The 19,812-nt window shown below is 42.5% G+C and overlaps 1 protein-coding gene across 9 annotated transcripts in view; it reads left to right on the plus strand.

Annotated features, from left to right (window-relative positions):
* The window catches only part of FAM156B (family with sequence similarity 156 member B), a 38,678-nt gene that overhangs the window by 8,775 nt on the left and 10,091 nt on the right, over positions 1–19,812 (plus strand). Inside the window, exon 4 of one of the 9 annotated variants that reach the window (XM_055120462.1) lies at positions 16,679–16,735. The exons of 7 other annotated variants lie outside the window; for them this stretch is intronic. The gene's annotated coding sequence lies outside the window, so the exon portion shown is untranslated. Of the gene's footprint in view, positions 1–16,678; positions 16,736–19,205; positions 19,226–19,812 lie in introns of those variants that run through there. One more of the 9 variants, XM_055120463.1, reaches the window with a different exon arrangement.

Raw genomic sequence — 19,812 nt, forward strand, 5'->3', positions numbered from 1 at the left:
AGAAATTTTTCTTGTCCTTTAAAGAATCTCCCTTAATGCTTCTTGAAAAACTGTTATGTGTTCACTCTAACCATGGTTAGATTAAATGACTCTCATTAAGAAATTTTCCTTGTTACGGGGCTGGAGCAATAGCACAGCGGGTAGGGCGTTTGCCTTGCATGCAGCCGACCCGGGATCGATTCCCAGCATCCCATATGGTCCCCTGAGCACCGCTGGGAGTAATTCCTGAGTGTAAAGCCAGGAGTAACCCCTGTGCATCGCCAGGTGTGACCCAAAAAGCAAAAAAAAAAAAAAAGAAAAAAGAAATTTTCCTTGTTAAAGAGAGAGTTGGGGTGTGGAGAGGGAGAAGAGACAGATGAGAAGCTACAGGGGCCAGGACAGGGAAGCCAGGTACACAGGTGATGTTAAGGAATGATAGAGCCAAATATCCAAACCACAGAGTCAACAACACTGAAATCAAGAGACCCAAACTTTAACAACCAAACTTACAAAGGTGCCCGTCAAGAAAGCAGGCTGGAGGGTGGGGATGAAGAGGGGGCAATACGGGAGGGAACCTGGGAACATTAGTGGAGGGAAGTTGACACTGTTGGTGGGATCAATGCTGCAATATTGAATGTCTAAAGCTCAACTATGAATGACTGTACATCACAGTGCTTTAATTTAAAAATGTGGGAGAAATTGTCCTTGTTTTCTGGGGCTGGGAAGATAGTACAATGGGTAGAGCACTTACCTTGCATGCGGCTGACCCAAGTTCTATCTTTGGCACCCAATGTGGTCCTCTGAGCCCCATCATGATTGATCCTGAATGAAGATCCAGATATAAATCCTTAGAACTGCCAGTGGAGACCCCTCCAAATGTGATGGGGCCAGAGAGATAGATGAAAAGCAAAAATGAATGTTTTACATGAAGGAGGTTCGGGAATCATGCACAGTGGCACATGGTCCCATGAACATCTTCAGGAGTGCCCCCTGAGCATAGAGCTAGAAGTTGCCCTCACAACTGCCAACTGTGGACTGAAAACCCTTGGAATAAATTAATAAAATTGATTTTGCATATACAATTGGTATTACATTAACTAATAAATGTCAGTAGTACAGCTTCATGTGTCTGAACCTCATAAAAGTTCTAGCGACACTTCCTTTATGATCAGTTATATTGTGTAAAGTGCCTGATGTAGATATCTGTCCTATTATGTTTTTCAAATTACCAGGAAACTGCAAATAAATGCCCTTTAAATAATTTTATGTGAGGGGCCGGAGCGATAGCACAGCGGGTAGGGCGTTTGCCTTGCACGCGGCTGACCCGGGTTCGATCCCCGGCATCCCATATGGTCCCCCAAGCACCGCCAGGAGTAATTCCTGAGTGCAAAGCCAGGAGCAACCCCTGAGCATCGCTGGGTGACCCAAAAAGCAAATAAATAAATAAATAAATAAATAAATGAATAAATAAATAATTTTATGTGATTTCCTTCAGAATTGCATGAATAATATTTTTGTGTTTAGGGTTGTAGTTTTCATTCAGGAATTACGAATTTTCATGATGTCAACATTCTCAATTGTTATTTGGAATTGGGACCCAAATTACTCTTTTTTAAAAAAAAAACTATTAAGAGCTATAATTTACAAAGTTACTGATAGTTGCATTTTAGGCATACTATATTTCAATATCAATCTCTCCACCAGTGTCAATTTTCCTCCATCACTGTTCCCAGATACCTTCCCCATGCGAACCCCCACTGCACCTCCACCTGTCGACTTGACGGGAACATTACAAAGTTTTAGTGGATGACTCTTAGTTCCCATGTTTTCAGTTCTGTTAAATATATACTTGGAGTATATGGCTATACCCGTCACTGATATCATTGGTATAAGTGAAGCCCTGATGCCTGTCAACCCATTACTTATTTTTTTAATTTATTTATTTTTTAATTAGTGAGTCACAGTGAGGGTACAGTTACAGATTTATACATTTTTGTGCTCATGTTTCCCTCATACAAAGTTCGAGAACCCATCCCTTCACCAGTGCCCATTCTCCACAACAAATAAACCCAGCATCCCTCCCACCCCCCCAATCCCATCTCCCCCCACCCCACACTACCACTGTGGCAGGGTATTCCCTTTTGTTCTCTCTCTCTAATTAGGTGTTGTGGTTTGCAATAAAGGTGTTGAGTGGCCATTGTGTTCAGTCTCTAGTCTACATTCAGCACGCATCACCCTTCCCCCGCGTGGCCTCCAACCACATTTTACTTGGTGTTCCCTTCTCTTTATGAGTTGCCCTCAACCCAGAATGTGAGACCAGCTTCCAAGCCATGGAGTCAACCTCCTGGTACTTATTTCTACTATTCTTGGGTGTTAGTCTCCTACTCTGTTATTCTATATTCTACAGATGAATGCAATCTTTCTATGTCTGTCTCTCTATTTCTGACTCATTTCACTTAGCATGATACTTTCCAAGCTGATTCCACTTATATACAAAGTTCATGACCTCATTTTTTTTCTAACAGCTGCATAGTATTCCATTGTATAGATGTACCAAAGTTTCTTCAACCAGTCATCTGTTCTAGGGCACTCGGGTTTTTTCCAGATTCTGGCTTTTGTAAATTGTGCTGCGATGAACATATAAGTGCAGATGTCATTTCGACTATACTTTTTTGATTCTCTGGGATATATTCCCAGCAGTGGTATTGCTGGGTCAAATGGGAGCTCAATTTCTAATTATTTGAGAAGTGTCCATATTGTTTTCCAAAAGGGCTGAACTAGTCGGCATTCCCACCAGCAGTGTAGAAGGGTCCCTTTCTCCCCACATCCTCTCCAACAGTGGCTGCTTTTGTTCTTTTGGATGTGTGCCAGTCTCTGTGGTGTGAGGTGGTATCTCATGGTTGTTTTGATCTGCATCTCCCTGATGATTAGTGATGTAGAGCACTTTTTCATGTGCCTTTTGGCCATTTGTATCTTTTCCTTGGGAAAGTTTCTCTGTTCATTTCTTCGCCCCATTTTCTGCTGGGGTTGGATTTTTTCTTCTTGTAGAGTTCAACCAGTGCTTTATATACCCTTGATATCAACCCCTTATCTGATGGGTATTGGGTAAATATCCTTTCCCATTCTGTAGATTGTCTTTGTATTCTGGTCACTGTATCTTTTGCGGTGCAGAAGCTTTTTAGTTTAATGTAGTTCCATTTGTTGATCTCTGTTTCCACTTGGTTGGCCAGTTGCATGTCATCTTTGAAGATACCTTTATCTTCAATATCGTGGAGAGTTTTGCTGACCTTGTCTTCAGTGTACCTTATGGTTTGTGGTCTGATGTTGAGGTCTTTAATCCATTTTGATCTGACTTTTGTGCATGGTGTCAGGTCGAGGTCTAAGCCCATTCTTTTGCATGTGGTTGTCCAGTTGTGCCAGCACCATTTGTTAAAGAGGCTTTCCTTGCTCCACTTCACATCTCTTGCTCCCTTATCAAAGATTAGATGATCATACATTTGGGGTTGTGTGTAGGGATATTCCACCCTGTTCCATTGGTCTGTGGCTCTGCCTTTGTTCCAGTACCATGCTGTTTTAATTGTTACCGCTTTGTATAAAAGTTAGAGGTTGGGGAGGGTGATGCCTCCCATCGTCTTTTTCCCAAGAATTGTTTTAGCTATCCGTGGGCATTTGTTGTTCCATATGAATTTTAAGATTACTTGATCCGTTTCTTTGAAGGATGTCATGGGTATACTTATAGGGATCGCGTTGAATCTGTATAATGCTTTGGGGAGTATTGCCATTTTGACAATATTGATTCTCCCTTTCCATGAGCAGGGTATATGTTTCCATTTCCTCATGTCCTCTTTTATTTCATGGAGTAGCGTTTTATAGTCTTCTTTGTAGAGGTCATTTACTTCCTTGGTTAAGCTGATTCCGAGGTACTTGATTTTCTGAACCCATTACTTCTTGTTCTCATCTTCCCCCTTAATTTCTTTCTTCTGTCTATCTCCTCTCTAAACACTGGGGTCAGGGCTGGAGCGATAGCACAGTGGGTAGGGTGTTTGCCTTGCACATAGCCTACCCTGCTTCGATTCCCAGAATCCCTTATGGTCCCCTGAGCACTACCAGGAGTAATTCCTGAGTGCAGAGCCAGGAAAGCCAGGAATAACCCCTGTTTATTGCTGGGTGTGACCCAAAAAGCAAAAGGAAAAAAAACACTGGAGTCGAGGATTACCTAAGTATTCTCCTTTTACTGCATTTCCTCATCCAGTATTCTGTGTTCCACAGATAAGTGAGATCATCCTGTATTTGTCTTTCATTTCCTGGCTTACTTCACTCAACATGAATGATACATTCCAGTTCTGACCACGTTGCAGCAAATTGCATGATTTCATCATTCGTTGCCACTGCATAGTATTCCATTATATATATATGTATATATATACATATATATATGTGTGTGTATGTGTTTGTATATATAACATCTTCATAATCCATTCATCTGTCCTTTGACACCTAGGTTGATTCCATATCTTAGTTATTGTACTGAGTGCAGTGATGAGTACTGGTGTGCATATGTCCTTTTGAGAGAGTGTTTTATGTCCTGGGGATAGATGCCCCAAAGTGGAAATGATGGGTCATATGGCAGTTCAATTCTAAATTTACTGAGAACTCACTAGACTGTTTTTTCACTAAACAGCATTCCCAGCAGCAGTACATGAGAGTTACTTATTTAACACATCTTCACCAATATAAACTGTTCCTACTATTTTCATTATGTGCCATTATCACAGGTGTGTATTTCATTTTTGTCTTTATTTGGATTTTTCAGATGATAGTGATGCTGAACATTTTTTCACATGTCTATCGGCCCTCCGCCTGTCTTCTTCAACAAGCAGAACACGTTATAATTTATTAGTCTAATAATATATGTGCACTTAGAATGTTACTTCACTGGTCATACATTGCCATCTCTAATATATCTGTTTGTACATGTATTAAACTAGACATGCTTGAGAAAATATATAAAATTCAAGATCCCTTGAAGTTGATGGGAATGAATGGGTGGTGTGGTAGCATGGATGCATTAGTGTCTATGCAGTTTGGGGCTTGAGAGGACTTTGGGAGGGGCTTTGAGGGCCTGGGGGGTCCAGAAAGGGGTCACAGGCAGTGCAGGAACCACGGGGCAGGATCTGTTCTGTGTTTGTCTCTTAAGAAATATGAGAACTGTGGATATTTTGGTAGCTGCAATAACCAGTAAGATTCAGGATGTTGCTGTAGAATAAACATTGGGTTCCCCATCAACATTCCTGTTAAAAGCATATTTGGAGATGATGCCTTTAAATGGTGATTATGTCATGAGGTGGAGCCTTCATGAGTGGGATGGCTATGCTATTAAATCAAACTCAATAGAGGATCCTCATTACTTTTGCCTGGGAAGACACAGGAGATAGAACTCTATGGAAGAGCAAGTGAGCCCTCACCAGACTGCAAATCTCCTCATTTGGCCTCTCCTGCTTTTTTGGCCTCCTGTAAGGAATGAATCTCTCTACATAATCCACCCAGTCTATAGTATTTTTTCCACAGCAGACTAAGGACTAACACAGAAATCCCCTTCTCTATATATACCCAGAATGCTTTCTCTATATTTACCCAGAATGCTGAGTTTCAACCTAGGGACATTTCATCAGGGTTCTTTTGTTTTGCTTTATTTTGCTATGTTTTGTTTTGTTTGTTTTGTTTACATCTGTTGAGAAGGTCACACTTTTTTAAAAATTTTTTAAATTTTATTGAATCACCGTGAGATAGTTACAAGCTTTCATGTTTGGGTTACAATCACACAATGATCAAACACCCATACCTCCACCAGTGCACATTTCCCACCACCAATATCCCCGGTATACCCCCACTCCGTTTACCACTCTCCCCCTGACTCCATGGCAGACAATATTCCCCATACTCTCTCTCTACTTTGGGGCATTATGGCTTGCAACACAGACACTGAGAGGTCATCATGTTTGGTCCATTATCTACTTGTGGTATGCATCTCCAATCCTGACTAGTTCCTCCAGCCATCATTTTCTTAGTGATCCCTTCTCTATTCCATCTGCCTTCTCCCCTCCGCTCATGAAGCAGTCTTCCAGCTATGGGGCAATCCCACAGGCCCTTGTATCTACTGTCCTTGGGTGTCAGCCTCATGTGATGTTATTTTATACTCCACAAATGAGTGTGGTCCTTCTATGTCTGTCCCTCTTTTTCTGACTCATTTCACTTGGCATTATACTCTCCATGTCTATCCATTTATAAGCAAGTTTCATGACTTCATCTCTCCTAACAGCTGCTTAGTATTCCATTATGTAGATGTTCCAAAATTTCTTTAACCAGTCATCTGTTTTAGGGCACTCAGGTTGTTTCCAGACTTTGGCTATTGTGAACAGTGCTGCAATGAATATATAGGTACAGATGTCATTTCTACTGTGCTTTTTTGCATCCTTGGGATGTGTTCTCAGAAGTAGTATTGCGGGGTCATATGGAAGCTCAATTTCTAGTTTTTGAAGGACTGTCCATATTGTTTTCCAGAAAGGCTGGACCAGTCGGCATTCCCACCAACAGTGAAGGAGGAGACACTCACACTTTTTATAAGTTCTTTTGGTAAACTACAGTGATTGATTTTTATGATGAAGAATGTTTAGTGAGGGGAAGAAGTGATGGTACAGCAAGCAGGGCATTAGCTATGCATGCAACTAATCTGGGTTCAATCCCTGGCATACCATATGGTCCCTGGAGCGCGGCCAGGAGTGATTCCGGAGTGCAGAGCCAGGGGTAACCCCTGAGCATAACTGAGTGTGACCCAAAAACAATAACCACCAAAAAATGTTTAAGCAATCTTGAAGATAAAGAGTAAACCCATTTGGATCTAGAAGTCCATCTTTGTTATAAATTGCTGACTTCAAACTGAATTTCTCTGATTATTGCATATATATTTATGAGTTATATTTTTCATAATTTTGTTTACATAAGAAAAGTTTCTAGTTTTGCCATCAGGGTTTTGCTGATTACTAAGAGATAATTTAGGAAGTATGATATCTTCAATTATTCAACAACCTTTTTACAGAATTGCCATCACTTCTTAATTTTGGTTGCTCATTTATGATGGTGAAAGCATCGATTATAGATTTGACACCATTCATCTTGTCTGCTAAAATCATTTAATGAATAGACTATAGGTATATATTTCCTGTATTTTGAGGCAGCTGCACAATTTGTAGTTTTATCTTTTTAGTAGACATCATTCGTACATAACAGTCACTATGTCCCTGTTCAATATTCCTCCTTCTAAAATGTATCTGTGAAGTATTCATTTAGCCCCTCCAATCCACCTTCATATTTGCTGAATGTATCAGTCTTCTTCCATTGTTCGCTAAAACAAAAGACATGCCAAAGCAATAGTGTAGTAGATAAGGCACTTGCCTTGCACACAGCAACCCCTATGGTTGGGCCAGATCGCCAAGAGTGACCCCTGAGCTCAGAGCCAATAGTAAGCCCTGAGCACCCCTGGCTGTGGCTCTACGCACAAAAAATAATCCACAAAGACCACTGACTGGGGGGAATTATCAGCTATAGAAGTTTATTTCCCACACATCTGAAGTCTCTGCAGTCAGAGTTCCAACAGGATTGATTCTGGTATATGTTTCTGCTCCATTTCTAATTGTATTCCCCACATAGTGAAAAATAGGATGAAATAGAATTTTATTTGTTTAGAGGATTAAACTCTTGAGTGAAACTTCCATCCTATACCCTATTGCCACCTAGAAACCTCCATAATATTCCTCTCATTTTAGGGTTAGGATTAGGAATAGGAATAGGAATAGGAATGTTGAAATGGGCACATTCAGATCATAGAATGTTTTTTATTCCTTTACTTTTAAATTATTAGCCAATTGGTTTGGTTTAACATGGGGGAAAAATCAGAGAATTACTGAGGTTCTTCTACTTTTGGTTAACCTAACAAACTTGACCTTTTTTCCAGATTTTAAATCACACCCAGAAGTACATAGGGATTACTCCTAGCTCTGTACTTAAGAATTACCTGGGCATTGCTCATGGGCCGATATGGAATGCCAGTAAACAAACTGAAGATTCATACATTGAAAGCAAGCACCTTACCGGCAGTACTATCTCTCCAGTCCCAAATGTGACCATATAATTTATGTGTTTCCTTGAGATGTCTGAAAGGAATATTTCTAAGCCTGGCTCCCTAGCCCCTGTAAGGATGGCAGGATATTACAGCTGTTTGGATCATCTTTCCATATTTCAATCGACCTGATCAAGAGGAGGCTGTACAAAGTTGTGTGCTCCACCTCTCCCCTCAAAAACACAGATCTCTGAAAGCAGGATTCTGGGCCAAGGAGGAGTAGGCATCTCTACCTGCGTTCAAGATTAAGGAAAGATACAAAAGACATAATCCTCCCCTACAGGGAAGAGTATATGACCGAAGAGATGTCCAGTTAATTTCATTATCGTGTGTGACCTATACTCACAAGTGACGGATATAATTTTGAAATAGTTATTCTTTAGAGACAAAAGCACACTTGATGAAGATCATTCATGCCTTAAAGAAACATACTTAAAGCCCCACTTGGACACAATGTCTTACTTTACAGAGCCTGGAGACACACAAAGGTGATCTACCAGTACTTACCTGCCAGACTTTGTAAGACAAGAGCGGTGGAAGAGTTTGAATCATCAAGCACTGGGATACAGAGGCAGCCTCTTCACCCTACAACCAGGGATGTGTGTGTGAGAGTGTGTGATTTGTGGCTTAAGCACTTGAATTATCGAGTGTACAGACATGTATGTACGCTGAGCAGCGCAGCTAGAGCCTCATTTCGCTTTGCTCTCTATTGAGCTCCAAGCCACCTCTGGAGTTTGATCATCCCCAGAACTGTCATGCAGCCACTATAAATACTTAGTCTCCCTCATCTGGCCGGCCACTCATTTCTTAATATATATTAAATAGAATGATACTGGTGGGGATGTTATTAGGGGGAGAGGTCTGCTTACAGAAGTCTCTAATATGGCACAGTGCTTCCCAAAAGAGAGCCCAGAGAAATGAGAGCCCAGCTTGGCAGTTAGCTCTGAGACAAGCTCTTTGGTGCAAGAACTCCCAGTTTCCAGGTTACTGAGTAGACAGCCCTGCAAGTCAGACACTAGTTGTGGTTGCCAAGGAGAGATGAAGGTGACATGAACTAGGGAACTAAGTGTGATGATGGGAGGAAGGTACATGGCAGTATCTAACTTTAGAAGATGTACAGTTGAGACAAGCATGCCAGGTGATGGAGGTGGTATCAAGAGAGAGAGGCAGCAACCAAGGACTGCTGTGAGGGTCCCTGGCCTGAGCAGCTGGGGAGACAGCCTTTGACTGACTTGGGCAACACCAGAGGCACAGATGTGTGGGGATTGAGTGGATGGGTTCACCATTGGATTTGCTGCCTATTTCATGCCTGTAAGATTCAACCTCTATGACCGGAGTGACTTGAGGCAATAACATACACAGTCTAAGGTAGGCAAAAGCCTCATCTGGGACGCCAGAAATATAATTAGAGAGGAAATGATCACTGCTTAACCCACTCAGTCTATAAGAATGTTCTCCTTAAACTCAACTGTGCTGTTTTTCTGCTAGGCCCTCTAGGTAAAATGACATCCCTCCACTTCCCCTACTTCTCCTGTGCTCTATGTGTTTTTGCCAAGCAGCATGTAATGGTAGCAAAGAGAAATGGATGAACTGAAAGTAACATATCTTTATTATCACGTCAGTGCCCACCCCACCCACCTGACTCTCAGAGACACAGCCTGCCTTCAGATCCTCCAGGCTCCCCCCTGCAACCCCATATCCTTAGTCTCTAACCTTCAGAACCTGGTCTCTAACACGTTTCTTCTCTCTCAAAAATCATCTCCAGTGTCTCAGAGCTAGAATACAGTGTATGTGAGGACAGTCAGTTTTCCCAAAATCTGTCGTTTGGTACAAAGGATTGACCAGGTTGTGGACAGGGAAACCACTAGCTGTGACTGCACAGCAGGGAGAAGAGGAAGTCACACATAAGTACCATTGAATCAAGGGCCACCACTTCTGTGGTTGGCAGGTTACCTAATGCCTCTACAGCTATTTCTAGATGGTGAGAAGATGGCCATGATCAAATTTGTGAGTAAAACTTCAATTTACCACTACCATCATTTATAAATATCGGATATTTGGGGTCACACCCAGTGGTGCTAGAGGCTACTCCTGACTCATTCATTGCTGGGAGTCAGTCCAGCACTCCCTTATGGTGCCAGCTAGAACTCAGTCCTCATACATGCTTTGCCTGTGCTCCAGCTCTCTGATGACCTCCCCAGCCCCTTTATGTTCCAAAAATGGCTCCGCTTGGCACTTGGATAGGCTTACCACCACAGTTTGTCGTTTCTCCAGTAAGCTGTGCAATAGCTATTGGATCTCCAGGCCAGGAAGTCAAATACCTTGGCTGAACGACCAGAGAGCCCTCAACCCCAAACTAACTGAAATTTTCCTGTTCACTATTGGCCACACCCTGCACCACATAGGTGTATTCCAGCTCTATGAAATTACTCCTAGAGGTGAGAGAGTGGCTGATCTGGCCTTTTACTTCACAGGGAGGACTACTTGAATTATTCTGGGTTATGCTCTTAACCCCTTCATACCCTAAGGCTGTGCATCCTCCTGGGTCTGAAGGTTGACAGAAGCACTCTGGCTTAGGTATGACAAGGACCCTGGTCCATGGAAAAGACAGAGGGACTGAGATAGGCACTCTCTAGGTACCTTACCTCACTGCACCAGTTCCTTCTCTTGGGCAAAAGTAAGATACAACTTGAGATATTAGTTGTTTTTATTCAGAAATCCAGTTCCTCAAATATCAGAATGATGGTTTGACAATCCCTGTAGGAAGTATTTCTCCCTTTGCCTTTAGTCGGTGGTTCCCTGGTTAAAGTTGAGACAAATAGCACGGAACTTTCTATGATTATTGTCATATACCCAGGATATAATAGCACTGTAGCACTGTTGTCCCTTTGTTCATCGATTTGCTCAAGTGGGTACCAGTAAAGTCTCCGTTGTGAGACTTGTGACAGTGCTACAATAACATGATATACTAGAGGTAAAATATCTCTTCGACAGGTTCTGAATGTGTTTCTGTGGTATCATAGTCCTCTCATCACTTCCCACTTTGTTTTATTTTATTTTTTTAATTTTATTGCATCAGCTTTAAAATAATTTTATTAGTGAATCACTCTGAGGTACAGTTATAGACTTACAACTTTCTGTGCTTGTGTTTCAGTCATACAATGCTCGAGTACCCATCCCACCACCAGTGCCCATTCTCTACCCCCGATAATCCCAGTATCCCTCCCGCCCCCCCCATTGAATCCCCCCTCCCCAAACCACTTCTATGGCAGCACATTCCCTTTTGTTCTCTTTCTCCTTCTGGGTGTTGTGGTTTGCAATAGAGGTATTAAGTGGCCATCATGTTTGACCTATAGTCTACTTTCACCGCACATTGCCCAACCCAGTGGTACCTCAAACCACACTTTACCTGGTGTTCCCTTCTCTATCTCAGCTGCCTTTTCCCCCAGCATGTGAGGCCAGCTTCCAAGCCGTGGACCATACCTCCTGGTACTTATTTCTTCTGTGCTTGGGTGTTAGTCTCCCATTCTGTTGTTTAATATTCCGCAGATGAGTGAAATCTCTTTATGTCTGATTCTCTATTTCTTTTTTTTTCTTTTTGGATCACACCTGGCGATGCACAGGGGTTACTCCTGGCTCTGCACTCAGGAATCACCCCTGGCGGTGCTCAGGGGACCATATGGGATGCTGGGAATTGAACCCGGGTCGGCCGCGTGCAAGGCAAACACCCTACCCTCTGTGCAATTTCTCCAGCCCCATGATTCTCTCTTTCTGAATAATTTTACTTAGCATGATACTTTCCATGTTGATCCACTTATATGAAAAGGTTATGAATTCATCTTTTGTAACAGCTGCATAGTATTCCCTTGTGTAGATGCACCAAAGTTTCTTTAACCAGTCATCTGATCTCAGGCACTAGAGCTTTTTCCAGAATCTAAACAGTGCTGCAATGAACATTCGAGTGCAGATGTCGTTTCGACTATACTTTTTTGCCTCTCCGGGATATATTCCCAGGAGTGGTATTGCTGGGTGAAATGGGTGCTCAATTTCTAATTTCTTGAGAAGCACCCATATCGTTTTGCAAAAAGGCTGAACCAGTCGGCATTCCCACCAGTAGTGTAGGAGAGTCCCTTTCTCCCCACATCCATGCAAACAGCGGTTGCTTTTGTTCTTTTGGATGTGTGCAAGTCTGTGTGGTATGGGGTGGTATCTCATAGTTGTTTTGATCTGCATCTCTGATGATTAGTGATGAAGAGTATTTTTTCATGTGCCTCTTTGCCATTCGTATTTCTTCCTTGAGAAAGTTTTTGCTAATTTCGTCGCCCCATTTTTTGATGGGGTTGGATGTTTTCTTCTTGCAGATTCCAACATCACTTCCCACTTTATATCCAAGATTTGACAGAACCAGGCATGACCCAAATACCTCCCCCAAATAAATAAATAAATAACAAAATAACTAAACAAACAAACAAACACTGGACATGATTTCCAGGAAAAACATTTCCCCTGCAAAAACCACTGAGGACACATCCTCAGGAGATGTGAGAGAGGACAGAAACATGAGACATGGTCAGACTTACATTTATTAGGCAGTGGTTCCTTTTCAGGAGTATGTAATAATTAGAAAACTGTTACAGACCGCTTTACAATCTAAATTGCACAAACACTGAGGGAAGGTGGCGTCATTGTCCAGATGACAGGAGTAAAGCTGATTCTGGGGTGAGCCCTCTACTGCAATCAGATCTGCCCCGAAAATTAGTTACAGAATTGTGCTTACCTTTCCAATTTCATTATATTAACGGACTTTTTCTGGATGTATCAGGTTGTATGGTTGGGGTAAGATTGTGTGGGTTTAGGAATACATTCTGACACTAAGGTACATTTTCTTGTTTCATCAAAATCTGAAAAGTGAATCGCCAACCTTAACCAGAACTTCTCAGGGGACCTACTGAAGACAAAAATGATAAAAGGAAAGAATTTTTGTATTGAGGGACTTTTGACTGCACTTTTTTTTGGTAGTATCCTGGATCAGCTCCAAGGCCCCACATAAACAAAAGCAAATGCTCTACCACTGAGATACTTTCTAGTCTTTGATAACTTTATCTAGAGAGCAGTGACTTTGGCTGGTGTTGCAGTCTACAGACCCTGATTTTTTTGCTAGAACTGTGTGTGTCCCCTTCAACACTGCAGGAGTTATTCCTGAGAACAGAGCCAGTAGTGAAATCTGTGCACAGGCCAGGAGCAAACCCTGAGCAGGTGGTCCCAACCTGCCACCCTGCCAAAAAGAAGAAAAGCAATTCATTTTACCTAGATTTTCTTCGACTTTGAATTATTTGGTCTAAGTAATATTACCTGGAGAAAGTATTCCTTCCAACTAATTCCCTGGTTGAATATTGACTAACATCAAATATGAGAACCCAGGTGGTTTATTTTCTGTAACCAGCGGGAGAATGCAATCCAGACTTAACAAAATGTTTCATTTAAATTCAACCTACCTCCATCCCAAGGGAAGTTTTCCTCGAACCAGCTAAGAGATCCTGTGTTCTGAAGGAAACCGGAACTCTGGACTGAGAACTTTATAACTTTCCACATGGTGATTCAATAAAAAAAAACACAACCTGAACTCTGGAAAGCAGTTAACTGAAGAATTTCAGAGTCCGGAGAACCTGAGTTTTGTGGAAGCTGGTAAATGCAAAGCCAAACCAAGACAAAGAGTGAGACATATTGGCCTGAGGCCATTTGTATTTTACTGGTCACCACCACTACCCAACTGCATGACCTTGAATGAGTTGCTAGCACCCCCATCCCCCCGCCCCGTGATCCTCAGAGATCTAATTTGAAGATAGGGAGAATAATATATATAATATATAATATATTATATAATATATTATATATAATATATATGTTAGAGCTCACTGGGGAGAAACTACTCTGTGTTCTCTGTTTTGAGGAATGCTACCCCATGAAACATTTCTGAAACACTAAGTTTTGGGAAGCACAAGGCCTGGAGCCAGCACCCCATGGGTGCTCAGCCCATGTTTTCTTGGGAGTGAGGACAACAGCCGGGCACCCGGATCCAGAGAGAATAGTATAGGGGATAAGGTGCTTGCCTTCCAAATGACTGACACCAAATTGATTCCGGGTACCACATATGGTCCCCAGAAAGTGCTTGTATGACTCTGAAACACAGAGCCAGGACTAAATCCTGAGCACAACCAAGCATAACCTGAATACCTCCCACAAATCAATCAATCAATCAATCAATCAATAAAAGCTAGCAGATGCCCTTCTAGAACCTCCTTTCACTCATGGATTAAAGGTTATGAATCACGTGTTCTGTACTCACTCAATCTGGACTGTCTACTGTCCATGCTTTTCTCGGATGATCCTGAACTTCACCAGATGTGGATCTGAACTTGTTGGAACTGCATCCTGTAATTCTCTTAAGGGAACCATGAGCAAATATGGGTCCTTGGTCTTTCTTTCTTTCTTTCTTTCTTTCTTTCTTTCTTTCTTTTTTTCTTTCTTTCTTTCTTTCTTTCTTTCTTTCTTTCTTTCTTTCTTTCCTTCTTTCTTTCTTTCTTTCTTTCTTTCTTTCTTTCTTTCTTTCTTTCTTTCTTTCTTTCTTTCTTTCTTTCTAATTTCCTCTGTGTGTAAGTGTAGTTGAGATAACATGGCTATAATAATGTTCACCTTTTTGTGTTTGTTGTTGTGGGCACACCCAGCTGTACTCAGGGTGTACTCCTGGTGCAACACCCAGGGATCACTCCTGCCAGAATCACGGGACCACATGTAGTGGCCACGATAGAACCCTGGGTGATTTCGTGCAGGGCAAGAACCTACATGCTGTACTATATCTCCAGCTCAGTAATGTTTGTTTTTATGTTGTCCTCATCTTATTGCTTCACTTCACAGAACACTTTCCAATTCCAACCAAATTATAGCAAGAGGTGAGGTGTCATCTTGACATTCATAGTATTGCATTCCGTTTATATACCACAGCTTCTTTGGGGGGTCTCACACACATGGTTTAATCCTGGCTCCATGTTTAGGGTCACTCCGTTGGAATTCCAGGAATCATATTCCTAGCAAGCAATCAAAATGAAGTGTGTTGCATGCAATGCAGATATCTTAATACATGTGCTCTCTTTGGTGTCATCGTCAATCTTCTCAATCTCCTTCACCTTCTCCTTCTTTCTCCTTCTTTTCCTTCCCCTTATCCTCCTTTTCCTTCTCCTCCTTCTCCTTCCTCTTCCTCCTCCACCTCCTCTCATTCTACTTGTTCCTCCTCTTCCTTCTACTTCCTCCTCCTCATCATCCTTCTACTTCCTCCTCCTCATTCTCCTCCTCTTCCTCCACCATTTTCTCCATCCTCCTCCCACTCCTCCTCCTCCTTTTATTTTTTTCTTGGTGCTGGTGATCAAGTTCAAGTCCCCATAAATATCAGGCATGTGAAGCGTGTATCCCACCACTGAACTTCATTCCTCGCCCTCCCCAAGCTACTCTCTTTCTCTCTTTCATTTTGAGCTTTGTGGTTTGCAATAAATGTATTGACAGGCTATCATATATATATATATATATGTATATATATGTATATGTATACATATAGCACTGCACTGTAGCACTGTAGTCACATTCATCAATTTTCTTGAGCGGGCACCAGTAACTTTTCCATTGTGAGAACTGTTATTACTGTTTTTGGCATATTAAATATGCCACAGGTAGCTTGCCAGGCTCTGCTGTGCGGGCAAGATACTCTCAGTAATTTGCCGGGCTCTCAGAGAGGGACGGAGGAATTGAACCCAGGTTGGCTGTGTGCAAGAAAAACTCCCTACCCACTGTGCTATCGCTCCAGTCCAGTATCTACCTATCTATCTATCTATCTATCTATCTATCTATCTATCTATCTATCTATCAAATCTATCTATGCATATATATAACACTGTAGGACTGTTGTCCTGTTACTCATTGATTTGTTCGAGCAGGCACCAGTAATGTCTCCATTCTGAGACTTGTTGTTACTGTTTTTGGCATATTGAATAGGCCATGGGTTTCTTGCCATGCTCTGCCGTGCGAGAATATATATATCTTTACCTATTTTCAGCACTCAGTTCTTGTGCAGAATGATCATTTCCAGCTATCCTAGTCACCGTTCTTCCTTCTCTGTCCTAACTATCCTCAACACACCTAACTTTGCCACAGTTTATTCATTCATCTGCTGTTGCACACTTAGGTTGTTTCCATATCTTGGCTGTTATATTCAGCCCCCAAATGAACCTGGGTATGCAGCTCGCTTTTCACATTAGTATTTGTGCTCTTTGTTAAGATGGCAAAGAATGAACACTGGGCTATGCAGAAACTCTGTTTTTAGTTATTTCATAAGTCTGCATACTGTTTTCCATAGAGGTTGAGCCAAAGGACATTCCCACCAGCAGCAAATGAGTGTTCCTTCTCCACTGCAAACCGATTGAACAATAAATTCTTCTTGTCTGTATCCAGCAACCAGACCCTTTTATCTTCCAGGGAACAGGTGTAGAAGTGGCTCCAGAGTCCAAAAAGGACAAGTTCACCTTCTGATTGGTGAGTCTCTGTGACCTCTGTCACTCTCAGGACACTGTCCTTCTCCTCCTCTTGCACCTTGAACCACTTGAACCTCCTCAAAACTTGCACACCCAGAGTTGCCATTACTCTCTTTGCATACATACCCTTGGCTACCTTCAGACATACCTTGAAAAATAGCCCCATGTTTCAACCATCTCCGTATTTTTCTTTTTCACAGTCTAAAGGGGCACCTGTCAGATGTGAGCAACTTACCGTCTGTGTGTAAGGCTGCTGCAGAGAATCTCCCTTCATTGGAGACCTAGTAGGATAGAGAGCTCTAGCACCACAAATATAGAATCCTGTGTTCCAGAGACAAGACCAAAGTCTTTTCTTGCCCTGGACGATTTGTGAGGTTGGAACCAGGACTCGTAGTCCTGTGCATTGCACATGGCTCGGGGGGACTTGTAGTGGCCACACATGCTCCTTATTCCATTGCCTAGAGATCCGGAAATGCCCACTATCCCTGACGTATCAGTTCCTAGCTACTGAGGGAGACAGACATCAGCCACCTCTGACATGACAGCCCAGTGAGCAGGAGCTGGGATGAGAAATTATGGGTGTGATATGCAGTGACTGTTTTGTCGCCTGTCTGGGTTGCCATGAAGAAGCTGGAGATAATTTCTGGGGAGGAAGTGCCACCTGAGCGGAGTCCTAGTGGGTGATTTAAGGGGACACTGGAGTCTCTTTCAACTTCACCAAGCAGACTCCCCAGCTTTTCGTCATTCTGAAGGACCTCTCACCAGAAAGCTGGTTTCCACTCTGGGTCTCCCAGATGGGGTCACAAATGCAGGCATTGAGATATTGGATGCATCTCTTCAGTTCAGTTCCAGTTCTGAACAAACACAATCAGTACAGCACGCCTGGTGCAGGGGTCTCTCTGGGGTGGTGTGAAAACAAGGTTCCTTTGGTCCTGCATAGTGCCTGCTTACTTACTAGCGCCATGAGATTCCTGTGCAAGACATTGGGTTTTACTTGGTAGATGAGCCTGAGATATTTGAAGGGGCCATTTTATTTCTTCCTCTCTGCATGGAGGCTAAGGCTTTTCTGAACGCTGGCTCTGGACTTCGCCCTTGCTGTTAAAGCACAGAGGGGAGAATGGTCATCCTTGCTTCTTGTTTGCAGTCTTAGGAAACATTGCATCTTTTACCAGTTTGGAGGCGGTTATTTTGTAGGTTTTGGTGCCTTCTGAGACAGCTCAGGAGTCTCTCCTGGTGAGCCTCGGCCAACCAGGCTGGACCTCTATGCGTGAGACCCTGAAGATGCAGTGCTGCTCAGACTCTGTGAGATCAGAGTCTCCCGCACCACAGCTAGAGTTGCTTGGGAGACACAAGGGCCATACCTGGTGCTGCTGGTGGCAGGGAGTGCAGTGCCAGGGACAGAATCAGCGCCTGCTTTATCCACCGTCCCACTGTGTCATCTCCCCAGACCCTGAACGTGCCCTTCCTCACGGTCTGAAATTTGTCTCTTTCTGATTTGTGAAAGTTATTTTATCATCGGTGGGTTTTCTGTTTTGCCAAAAAATCTTCCCTGCATCTGTTGCTATGGTGCTGCCACTTCCCATCATTCTATTTGTATTATCTATTCTTTTTTTTTTTTTGCTTTTTGGGACAGGGGTCACTCCTGGCTCTGCACTCAGGAATTACCCATGGTGGTGCTCAGGGGACCATGGGATGCTGGGAACCAAACCCAGGTCGGCCGCGTGCAAGGCAAACGTCCTACCCGCTGTGCTATCGCTCCAGCCCCTGTACTATCTATCTTAATTAATTGTGCACAGCTTGGAACTGTGGATGTCTTATTGAAACACAGAAGCCGTAACATATCCTTCAAAGTATATCATTGAACATATTCATTCGTACATAAGAATACACATGTCATAGCATTATCACACTCAAGGAAATAAACATATCTCTCACCTCCAAAATATTTAGGTTTTTTCTTAACTATTCCTTCCTTTCCTTTTCTCTTTCTTTCATTCTTTCTTCCTTCTTTTCTTTTCTTTATTCTCTTCCTTTCTTCCTTCCTTCTTTCTTTTTGTTGAATCACCACGAAAAAGATTCCATCGATATACTTTTTCTATTTGTGTGTGTGTTTTCTACAAATATTTGATAAGAAATTGGCACTCCTAGCAATTTATTAGTGGATTTATAGGTGAAAACCTGGGTGTCATAATATGAGGGATATGTCCTGCCACTGAGTCATATGCTTGATCCCATTCCCAACAATGCAGAAAGCTGTATCATTAGCTACAGTCAGTCACTCTCTTTTAGAGCTATGAACACCTTCCTCCCCACTCACCTGTACTCATTTGAGGGGTGGAGGGAGTCCATACTGTGAAGTGCTCAGGGCTTATTCCTGTAAACCCAGATATATGTGACACTTATTCCTGTCTCTCTGATACGGGATCACTCCGCATAATGCTCAGTGGAACACATGTGGTACCAGGGATGGCACCCGGCAGCTGCACGCAAGGTAAGTGCCTTGCCCTCTAAACTAATTCTCTGGCCCTACATGTGCACATTATACACATCAAAAAATTCCTTGTGTCCCCTTTCCTTATCCCTGGCCTAAGGGTTACTCCTGGCTCTGCACTCAGGAATTACCCCTGGCGGTGCTCAGGGGGCCATATGGGATGCTGGGAATCGAACCCGGGTCGGCCGCGTGCAAGGCAAATGCCATACCCGCTGTACTATCACTCCAGCCCCAGAAATCTTTTTTTTTATTTTAATTTTTTTTCTTGCATCACCATGAAAAAAATCACAAAGCTTTCAGGTTCAAGTTTCAGTCACGTAATGATCAGACCCCCATCCCTTCAACAGTGCACATGTTGCTCCACCGAGAACCCCACTTTACCCCCTCCCCCTCACCTGTGTGGCTAATAATCTTCACTTTATTCACTCTATACTTTGAATACATTCAATATTTCAACAGGAAACTATTATTATTTAGAATTTTCCCCCAACAATCAAACCTGCTGTAAAGGTATCATTTAATAATTTGTTTTCCATTGCTGAGAATGAAGATTATATGAGCTTGTGCGGCCAATGTTGCACCCCTGC

The sequence above is a fragment of the Sorex araneus genome, chromosome X (assembly GCF_027595985.1).
Source record: "Sorex araneus isolate mSorAra2 chromosome X, mSorAra2.pri, whole genome shotgun sequence".
Lineage (NCBI taxonomy): Eukaryota > Metazoa > Chordata > Mammalia > Eulipotyphla > Soricidae > Sorex > Sorex araneus.